Below are 11,446 nucleotides of genomic sequence, written 5' to 3' on the forward strand. Positions count from 1 at the left end.
ATATCCCCCAATTGCGCGTCCAAAAAAAAACAAACAACCTGTTATTTTGTTATTGCAACTAGATTTTATGCCCGTGCTACGTATCGGGCATTTTCTCTCGTTTAACCATACCTTTAATTTGGTGTGATGTGGCTTTGCCTCGCCCTGTCGTGTATTTTTTATTAGGTGTCGTGGGGCTTCCTCCCGTCCCGTCGCGATACAATTTTGATTAGGTGTGGCTCGGCTTCGCCTCGCCAAGTCGCTTAGAGTTTTTGATTTGGTGTGGCTCGGCTTCGCCATGCCCCATCCAGATGAATTTTTGACTTTGGTGTAATACGTATATAAATGAGTATGTGTTTTATAAGGAAAAAAAAAAAATCCCTAGCAGAAAGATGTATTTTCTCTCTTTTATAGACCACTAAAATCCGGATCATGTTGTGTATTATTCTGGATAAACTTTGATTGATTCTTAATTGAGCATTTTGAATGCGTTCTCTATGGAGTATAATTAATTTTTTTCTACTTTTGGTTAAATTTTCAAACCAAAAATCTAGTGGATTTGCTTCGATGAAGAATTAGCCTTTCATTAGTTTTTGGATGAATCATACATTTAACAAAATCTTTGGATCAGAATGAACAGGATAAAAAAATTACTTCTATTTCGTTTTGATCCTCAAACACTCGAGAACATCATTTAAACCCAAACGGTATTTATGCACTTAACTTGAACCAAAATTGTCGACAGTAGTTTTTCGCTTTATGCCTTCAACCGCAGATTGTAGTCTATGCCGACTGTTAGCAAGATGCTAGGAATTCAAATGCAGCAGGTAGGAAGGCAAACCAAGTCCTAAGACTTTTCATAGTCTATCCATATTGCAAATCAAACTTTCTGCCAAGCCAATCACGAAGGATGCAATAGTGAAGTAAAGCATAATTTGAAATCAAGTACAAACTGTATAAACGCGAAAAAGAAGATCTACATATATAAACACACACATAAACACATATATACATATATAGTAGATGGATACAAAAGCCGGGCTATATAGGATTCACGAATTAGGTAGTTTTTAAGGCAGTTCTACCTAAGAAACAAAACCTATTGGCAGCTATATCGGATTCATGAATTAGGTAGTTTTTAAGGCAGTTCTACCTAAGAAACAAAACCTATTGGCACCGCCATGCATGTCATAAATGAAGGTTAAGAATTGGTCACAAATTCAAAGAATAATGGGAGTGGACCTATTTGAATCAAGCAAACAACTTTCAAACTTGAGTTAGACATGCCATAGTTGTACCATGCATTGGTGCTTAAAGTGGATTTCTATAGGCAGTCACTTTGCAAGCACCTACTGATGTGGTACTTAAATTAGATAAGCCAAGGCAATGACTAAATGTTGATGTGGTTAAATTTGATAACTAAAAGTTAATAAAAATGTTGGTCCTACAAAAAAGTACAATTGGAAAGAATTTGAGATGTGATCAGAAGTGCAGCGCGAACTGATATGGGTTAATTACAAAGTATATGCAACTTACTTAGCCCTTAAATGCGTAATTTTGATTATCGATTGAGTAGAAGCCAGTCATCTCCATCACCCCAACCCTCTTTACTGTGAGTTTGACTTCCATTCCTTATAAAAGGTAGCCTGAAGTTGAGTTACGAACCAAGTCGAGTACAGAACAATCTAAGGCCTCATATTAAAATTTTTAGCTTAAAAAATTGGGCAGAACTATCCACCTTGCGGAAACATGCTACTGCTTATTAACCGAAACCCTGGGAGATGAAGATCTTACCTTGAGTTAATCCATCATCGACTCTGTAGCAGGAATGGGCTTAATATCATGAAAGCCTCAAAAGTTGTTAACCCTTCAATTTAAAACATGTTTCGCCAAATTGTCCTGTAAAACCATAAATTTTGACACCGTGATCAAAGCCTGATATAATTGGGAGCTTCTGTGCCATAACTGAACCCACAAATGATAATAATTTTTAATATCCTTTATAGGCAAATAAGATCAAAAATATTTGTATGAAATTAACTTAAAATTTTTCCTCTATCGGAAAATCAAAGACACCTAATAGAAAATTAAAAACCTTACCAATTAGGCTAAACGACGCGACCCAAGCTAAATGCGTCTGAAAACCTGCAAAAAAAAAGAGAGAGAAATAAATGCGCTATCAATCAAATAAGTACGCGGTAACAGTGGGTGCATTAATAATGTCTCTTACCCTTTGTAATGTAACAGTGGGTGTACATTAATAAGTAGTTCGTTAGTCAACAGTTTCTCATATATGGTTAATGGTCATTTCAGCAAGGTCCTTTTTGGGTAATTTGTTTTTTATTCTGTACATACTTGCTACATCGTTCCCTTTCAGCTGAAAGCTCTATTGCTCTCCTTCTTTCTGTTATCCTAACCTGTTACAACACTAATAGCAATACCTCATAAAATCATTAAACAAACGGCATTAATCTTATCAAAGCAATTATTAAGTTCAAACGGCATCAGTAAACCACAAACCCATCTCAATTTCACCTGCATTCAGTAAGAATTCATCGATCTCCTTCACAACATCGATTTCTTCTCATTCTTGCTTCCTTGAATTAATGAACCACAAACGAAGTAATTCTTTGATGAAAACCTGTTGATTCTCTTGACCTTGATCCTGCAAAAGAGCAAATATGTTTCTTAGTATACGCGCATTTTTGCATTGATATTAACACACAATTGTTGTTGTGTGGGTTGTCAACCTTTAAACCCAAATAAAATAAGGTTAGGGTTGTCACACGGAGATGGGATTTTGTTGTTTATCATGCCTTGCCTGTTTTTCTTTTTTCACTAGACAGCTTCCTTTCTATCGGCTTCCTCATTCCCAATAACATGGATCCACAATTTTACATACATTACACACACAACAACAAATAGACCATGAGTTAAATTAAGTTCAAACTATTCAGTTTCCAATTTTCCATATATAGCTGCGAACTCCCAATGAGATGAAGGCAAAGACTCCATTGTTGCCTGATCTCTTATTTTCGAATTTCCACTTCTTGAGTACCAATGCCTGGACCACCTTCTGATTAACCTGATTCCTCATTAGATTCTTGAACTACGCATATATTGCGTTAGAAAGTTGCTTGCCTAAATCAACGCACCAATCACACAATTTTACACCAAGCATTATGTAACAAAATGCAAATAAGTACTCAAAAACAATACGCAATTAAGTATACAAATTCAAAAACAAACAATTGTAATTGTGGTATTTCATATCAGTGATACAATTGCGGGGAATACTTTACAAATTCAAACTGTAATTGTAATTAGGGTTTTTTAAAAACTTACCTCGAAAAGGAAAACCCGTGAAATCATCAGGAATTCTCGCTTGGCGAATATAAAATTAGGGTTTCCATTCAATTCTCCATAATCAAACTGCTGAATAAAAATAATTGGATTTTTTTTTTAATCTTGGTACTTAGCCATGGTCAACCAAACCCTTCTCTCAATTTCAGTTCTTCGATTCACAGCAAGATCCCATCTCTATTTCAGATGCAAAATCAAACCCTTATTTCTTAATCTTCTCCATCTAACAGCAGCAACAAACTCTTTCTCTCCCAAATCTGCTCTTAAATTCCTCTTTCGTCTCTCGATTTCTCTTTCTATTTATCGATCTCAATCAGCCGCGAGTTTTATTTCTTCTCTTCTCGTTTACAGTTTCAGGTGAATGAGAAAACAGAAGGAAATCTCGTCGAGTTTAGGGTTGTGTAATGATTTTGGGATGATTTAGTTTTTCGCGGGAGTATTGTCTACCTAGACGGTGTTACTTAACGTACAGTTAAGTATTTAATGTAAATAGAGTGTAAACGAAGTTATTAGATTTAAATGTTGACAGAAGTGTTGTACACCTTCTTTTATGCTAACGGGGTTAGAAACGGCCAGTTAAATACTGGGTGTAAATGGAGTGTTAATCAAATTTTAATACTCCGACCAATAGAGTTCCGCCACTTGTCCTCTACAGAATTGCTCTGTTTTCTTATTTCATTAATTTGAGGGGGTGTCATACTCACCGTGCAACGTGAAAGCTCATATGACTTAGTGTTTAAAGAAGGGGAGATAATAAAAGGTGGGCTTGACTTTTTTTTTTATTTTCCGAGACTTAAGTTCAAATTTAAACTTAATATAACAACACAAATAAAAATAAAAAAAGAAACCTTTTTTTTTTGGCTTCAGCGAAAATGGAGTCAAAGGAAGTTCCTCCCCTGCAAATGCCAAGGAGCAAATCTAAGATGACAAACGCGTCATCTATGGACCGTACATTCGCTTTATCCGCGCAAAAACCCACTTTTATTTCAGTGAGTCAACACTCACGGAAATTTGCATTTCCAAATGTCCTGAGATAGGATCGCACGGATAGTAAGGAACATGCTTAGCATCGGGATTAGAAAGGACAAAGATAGGCCCAGTGTTTTGTCTCACAGTTGTGTCACCACATAAGCACGGTGCAAATCACGATGCAATAATTCGATCAATCTAGAATTATTGCTTTTATTTAGGACAAATGCTATTGAAAATAAAAACCTCAACAGATACGTGATAAACTTTGGGAGATCCTCTGAGATTTCGTAAACTTTCCGACACTTGATGAGTGATTTTTAATAAATCTCAATGCTTTATAGAAACAAAAAAAATAATGGGATGAAAGTATTTCTTTTGCACCAAGAAAAAACATATAGACAAAAAAGAATATTATAAAAAATCCACTTACGTGCATAAATTAAAAAAACAACTGCACAATAACTATTTTACAACATAACTAAATAAATTAATAGTTAATGACAAAGTATAACTCTATAAACATGATAGAAAATATAATTATGTTTGTCAACTAAAAAATAAAATGAACTGAACATGAATATGGGGATTGTAATCTCTCAATGGTTTGGAAAAATAACATCTACAGAGCTTAATATAATGGAGTCGTTACTGTAACCGTCAAAGGATCCCATCAGTTGTAACCGTTGATCGGCATGTCGACATGTGACCGTTGACTTGGCCTATGACCAGTCAACAACCAGGGGATCAATGTTGATATATGAAAATAATTAATCCTAAAAGAAATAGGCCATTAGCCTACTAAGAGCTCCTCTTGAGAAGAGGAGATTAAGGGAATAGGTCCAACCCATATGATAATGGGTGGCTCTAGCCCAAGAAGGGAAATCTTAAACCAGTTGGGCTTCGTCTCAAATAAGAAAGGAGGCCTTTTCTTAGTTTCTTAATAACTTGGAAAAGAGGAAAACAGTAGTTTTATATAGGGGTGAGCATTTTATCCGTAATACGTGGATTTAGTTGGGACCAACCGTATTTGTGCAGATGGATGTCCGGAGCGTTCGCTAATGGGTTGGACATTGATGAGATTTTTGAATCCAACGGATTACGGATTGGATCCGGATGCAACCTTGAAAATCCGTTGGACATCCATACCCCTTAGATCAAGGGCATTTATATAGTTTTTAGAAAATATATGGATAGTTTTAGAATTTTTAGGTGTTTGATTGGAGTGTTGTCCATGGCACTTCTATATATATATATATACATATACAAAATGTGTAGATTCTATAAGAAGTCACCTATATAGGCTTTATTTTTCATTATAAATTTTAACCAACACAAATCCATTGGATTATCCACACCCAAACCGTTCATACGTGCATCCATTGGATACAAATCCGTTGGATGTTGGATTGGATGCCAAATTTGAAATCCGTAGTGTATTGGATTGGATGCGGATGAGGTGAAAACTGGTCCATACCGGCCCATGCTCACCCCTAGTTTTGTAATTGCTTCTCTTAAATATATCCCACACTTTAACTATAACCCAAAAAGTTTAAGCTAAAATGAAAAGTCAAAGTTAACAAACATATCTTAAACTTTTTACTAATAATCCTACTTCTTCCCTAGAATCAAAATATAAATCCTACCTTTTCTTAGAATCCCTAACTTTTTCTTTTTTACATCTAAACTAAATTATACTTCAATTTATTTTTAATTGTTCTCACGTGATTCTTACAAATTACCCAATTATAAACCTTAATTTTATTTTCCCCTAAAACAAACTAAACCCAATCTTTCACCTTTTCTCTAAAATGATGTTATTTTTCCTAATCATGATTACAGTAATATCGATTGAGGTTATATTCTAACTATTCCCTTAAAAATTCTCCACAACAGTAACAATCGAAAACTGAATCATAATCGAATAAGGTTTTGATTCTTTTCCAAAAAATCAATTTTCTAAAACTACATAAGCACTATTATTCAAAAAAAAAATAATCTAAGATGATGTTCTTTTCTCCCACTCATGATCACATTAAATTGAGTATTCTTAAAAATCATTAATCATGTCATGGATCTTACATAAATTTAATTATGAAAATTATATAATTACATTTGTTTTATTTTTTTGATTTAGGGATATGATAATTTATTTTGGGCTATATATAAAAATTGTGTAAAATTTTACGGGTTATGTTAATAATTATAAGAATCCGTTTGGGTAAATTAATGACTTATTTTATGTGGGTTATGGTTAATAAAAGTATGGGCTATATTTAAGAGAAGCCTTTGTAATATGTTAATTTTATGGGCACTTATCGATAAGAAGGGAATGAAAGATTATTATAAAAAGGGAAGAAGGCATACTTAGAGGACACAATTAATTCATCTTATCTTTCTTAACCTCTCATCACCTTGATAGTAATTGAAGTGATTAGGACTAGTTTCTCCTTATCATTTTTACCCTATCAACATTAGTCGATAGTAATTTGTGGTGAGATCGAGAGACTTTTTATGTAAGAGACTTTGGGAGTTCTTTGTGAGTACATAAACTTTGCAAGACTCGATGAGTGATTTTTAAGAAACAGTGCCTCATAGAAACAAAATATATGGGAATGAATGTATGTGTTTTGCACCAAGAAAAAACATATCGACAAAAGAAATACCATAAAAATTCCACTTAAATGCATAAATTAGAAAAATAACTGCACAAAAACTATTTTACAAAATAACTAAATAAATTAATAATAGAAAAGTATAACTTTATAAACATAATGGAAAATATAATTATGTTTGTCAGCTAAAAAAAAATTAATCGTACATGAATATGGAGATTGTAATCTCTCAATCAAGTTGTGGAAAATAACATCTACTACCTCCGTTTCTGGAAAACTGTTACTTTCACTTTTTCAATTTGGCCTATTTTCAGACTAAAATGAAAAAAATGAAAGTAACACCTTTTCGGAGGGAGTATTATTTTTAGTAGAAATTGAAGTTTAGTCCCAAAGTTACTGGGCTTGGGACGCTTTAGTCCTCTCATCTCAGGCCTAGTACTGTCTAGTCCAAAAAAGCCCCGTCTCAAACAATTTAACCCAAATATGGACGAGTTAGTCCAAAATTGTGACCGATCCCGATTTTCCTGTATTTCCAATAACCCGTAACTACCCTTGAGACCATTCTAAACATAGAACGAGGATTTGAAATCGAAAATTTCAGATCTCAAACATGAGTTCAAAACATGGAGCCAGACAGAGAAGAAATTCTTAGGAGATTTAACAGTTTCAGAGAGAAATTTGGTTGCGATTCAACTTCAGATTACTGGTAAAGTGTAGTTGCGGGATTATTTTAGGACTAGAGATTTGAATTCACGACAGATTTCAGAGATAGATGATCCAGAATTCAACTTTACAAGTAACAACGATTTAACAGTTTCATAGAGGTTATGTTGGATTTCACGAATTCCTGATATTTAACGGAATTCAAATTCAGGTTAGTTCTGTTTTTGCTTCATCGTTGAATCTCTTTTCTGATATTTAGTTTTTTTTTGTTTTGATTTTATCAGTTGATGATATGAATTCAATCTTTTACATCTTATTGTTTGTATGTTATTAATTTGATTTTTGGTGTATTTTAGCTTTTGATTTTCGGGGAATGATTTTGATTACTGTTTTTTGGTGTTTGGTGTTATGATGCATGATATGAAATCGAACTGATATTAGATCATATGCTTTTGGTTTATTCAATTATGTGTTCTAGTAATATTCTGAAGCTTTTGTTATATCTTCGATTAATCCATGGAATAGTTTTGATTTGAAGTTTACTGTTATTTGATTATTGCCTTCGATTAAATGTTACTTTCCTGTACACTCTTCAAGTTTTAGGTTATGCGAATCTGAAATTATTATTATATCTTTTGTTATATGTAGGTGTATCAAATATGTCTGAGAAGTTTGTTCATGCTGTTTTGAATCATGGTGAACATTCTTCTGCATTTCGTGTTAATACTTTAATCACCGTTGATGAATTGAAGCATTTTGCCTGTAAGCAGTGGAGGTCTTTGTCCCCTTTGAGTATACGTTTTTCCTATATGGATACTAATCAAGTAGTTTTTATACAAGGTGATATACAACTTCAAGGTTTAGTTGCTCTTGTTATTCAGATGAACAATGAAGATTTCTATTTGAATGTTGATGTGATTCCGAAGCATACTGGTTGTAGCACTAGTTCAAGGTCTTTGTCTCGTTCTAATTCTGGTTGTAGCAGTTTCTGGTGCTAGTACTTCAAACTCTTGTGTAAGTGAAAGTCCTAAGCTTGTAAGGGTGGTCGATCATGACGCGGACAAGGCCAAGCCTCTCATTATCGATGAATGGCGTTATGTTTTTGACAATATTGGTAGAGAATTTGTGGGTGGTGTTAAAGCTGTAAGGATTGCTGTTGATCAATACAAGATGTGTACTGGTTACAAGATTCTTATTCTTAAAAACGACAAGACTCGTTTTACTGCGAAGTGCGAAGAAGATGGTTGTGGTTGGAGGATTCACTTTGGGCCTGTGAATGGTGACATTTCTCGGTTTGTGCTGAAAGATTCTAACGTTATTCACAGGTTAGTGGTGTTCACTTGTTTTTTTGATCCATGTTATTGATTTTTAGGTTTTAATATGTAGACTTGTTTTAGGTGTACATTGTGGTGCACATTACTTATTGTAGGCTTTTTGGGTGGCACTTGTGGTGTAAATTTCATATTCTTGCTTGGTATGTGCTTTCTTTTTGCATGTGTGTTGTTGTTTTTGAGATTTTATTAAGTGTACAATGTGGTGCACATTACTTATTCCAGATTTTTTTTTGTAGCTGTGGTGTTGGTTTGAGGTTGAAGAGTCCTGTGGTGACAACCAAGTTAGTTAAGCATTTGATCGCTGATAGTATACAGGGTGATCCCACTTTAAAACCCAAACAGATCATGTCACTCTTTAAGAAGACTTATGGGTCCAATATTAAGTATCACCATGCCCGTAGAGGGAAAGAACTGTATTTGAAGATCAATATGGTGACGACGAGAAGTCGTATAGCGATTTAAATTGGTATGTGAAAGCCATTGAGCAAACTAATCCTGATAGCTTTGTGAAACTTGAAGTTGATGAAGAAACTGGAAGATTTAAGCGGATTTTCATCTGTTTCGGTGCTTGCAAGCATAGCTATAGGTATCTCAGGCCCATGATTTACTTGGACGCTACTTTCCTCATTGGTAGATTCAGGGGTACTTTGATGGCTGCAACATGTGTCAATGGAAATGATGGTTTTTACCCATATGCCTTTGCTATTGTTTTATCTGAAAACAAAGACAATTGGTTTTGGTTTCTGGATAATCTTCAACAAGTGGTCGATGATCGTCCGATTGTTTTCCTTAGTGATCGTCACGAAGGACTTCTGCAGGGCATTCCAAGAGCATTTCCTGGTTCATATCACAGCTATTGCTTTTACCACATCAAGTGCAATCTCCCTATTGGAAAAGGTGATGCGAATTACAATGCCGTTATTGATTTGTTTTACAAAGCTGCTTACTCTTACACACACGAACTTTGAAGAAGCTTTGCGGGGCATGCATGCAATTGGTTGTGGACATGTTGCTAATTATCTCAGGACCATTCCAAAGGAGAAATGGGCAAATGCATTTTTCCCTGTATGCAGATATGCTGCTCACTCTTCATCTATTCTTCTGATCATCAATAACTGGATTCTTGAGTTCAAAAAGCTGCCTGCTTTTCTCTTCTCGATGCGATACGGTGAGTTTTATGTTTAGTGTTTTTCATTTTATTTTTACTGTCGCACACATGGATTTGCTTGATGTGTACATACTTGTACACATGTTATATCTGTGATTCTGCAACTGTGTGTACATTGTTGTACACATGTTTTATTTGTATTTATTCTATATCATGTTTTGATTTTATGTTTGTGTTTTTATTATCTTAGTTTGAAGGTTATGCAGATGAATTCTAAGAGAAGGGTAGAAGGTCTTGAAAATTTTAACACTAGGCTCACTCCCGTATACGAGGATTTACTAAACGAGAACATCAACATTGGTCGTACTTGGACTGTTGTTGAGTCTATGGAAAGATTGTATGAAGTCAGGTCTCCCCGCACTCATTCTGTAGATCTGTTGGAGAGAACTTGTACGTGTCACAGGTGGCAAGTAAATGGTTTTCCCTGCGCACATGCTTGTGCTGCCATTCAATCTACAAGGGAGGACATCTATTCATTTGTTGAGCCATACTTCACCACTGAATGGTACAACAGGACATACCAAGAGATCATCTTGCCAATCCCCAATTATGACAAGCCGCAGTCTTATGATCCTAGTGATAGGATTATTGTTCCTATTCCTGTGCCTCCACCCGGTAGACGAAGAGAACAGCGTTTCAAGAAGGCTTGGGAGAAGCAAAAGAGGCCTATGATGTGCACAAAGTGCTTCACTCTTGGTCACCACAACAGAGCTACCTGCCCCATGCCTTGATGCTTTTTATTATGTTTGATTTGTTTGAAAGATTCTATGTTTTTTGGTTTTTACTTTTGGTAATGTCTTTTCATTTTTCTATTCATGGATAATTAGTGTCAGGATCTGTGTACCATTATGTACACCTTCCTGTGCACTTCACTTTTCTTACCTGTCTTTTTACATGTGTAGCATTATGTACACCTTGCTGTACAATGGATGCTACTAGTTTATTTTGTTTAGTAATATTCATTTTTTTAGTTCTAATGCAGTAATTAGTTTTTATTTTTTCTGTTTAATGATTGATACTAGGTTATTACTTTTTCTATTTTATGTTTCTGTTAGTACATGTGTACCATTATGTACACCTTCCTGTACCATTGCCTGTCAGATTTTCTACTCTGTCAGAAACTGTGCACAATCATGTACACCTTAATATTTCCTAACCTGTAATACATACTTTAGTACTGACACAAGTCTATTTTCAAAACATCAATATTGAAACTAATAAAAAACATTAATTCAAGGTCTTTATAATAGTGACAAGTCTTAAACAGAAAGTTGAAAACTTAAATTTGTCTGAAGATTAAAAATGTTTAGAAGAAATTCAGAAAGTGATCTTGAATGAAGATTAAAAACTCTTCT

The 11,446-nt window shown here is 34.6% G+C and overlaps 1 long non-coding RNA gene across 10 annotated transcripts; it reads right to left on the minus strand.

Moving 5' to 3' along the window:
* Nucleotides 1-546: 546 nt before the first annotated feature.
* On the minus strand, nucleotides 547-3,693 carry LOC113289807. 10 transcript variants are annotated; one of them, XR_003331134.1, is made up of 5 exons: nucleotides 2,210-3,693; nucleotides 2,080-2,124; nucleotides 1,774-1,878; nucleotides 1,516-1,625; nucleotides 547-868 (listed from the first exon to the last, which is right to left on the minus strand). It is a non-coding gene; the product is annotated as an uncharacterized LOC113289807 (long non-coding RNA). The 10 variants fall into 10 exon arrangements; XR_003331131.1 differs by having other exon boundaries at nucleotides 547-1,878; nucleotides 2,210-2,644; nucleotides 3,325-3,693; XR_003331126.1 differs by having other exon boundaries at nucleotides 547-1,878; nucleotides 2,210-3,120; nucleotides 3,325-3,693.
* Between the last annotated feature and the right edge of the window lie 7,753 nt (nucleotides 3,694-11,446).

The sequence above is a fragment of the Papaver somniferum genome, chromosome 6, assembly GCF_003573695.1.
Source record: "Papaver somniferum cultivar HN1 chromosome 6, ASM357369v1, whole genome shotgun sequence".
Taxonomy (NCBI): domain Eukaryota; kingdom Viridiplantae; phylum Streptophyta; class Magnoliopsida; order Ranunculales; family Papaveraceae; genus Papaver; species Papaver somniferum.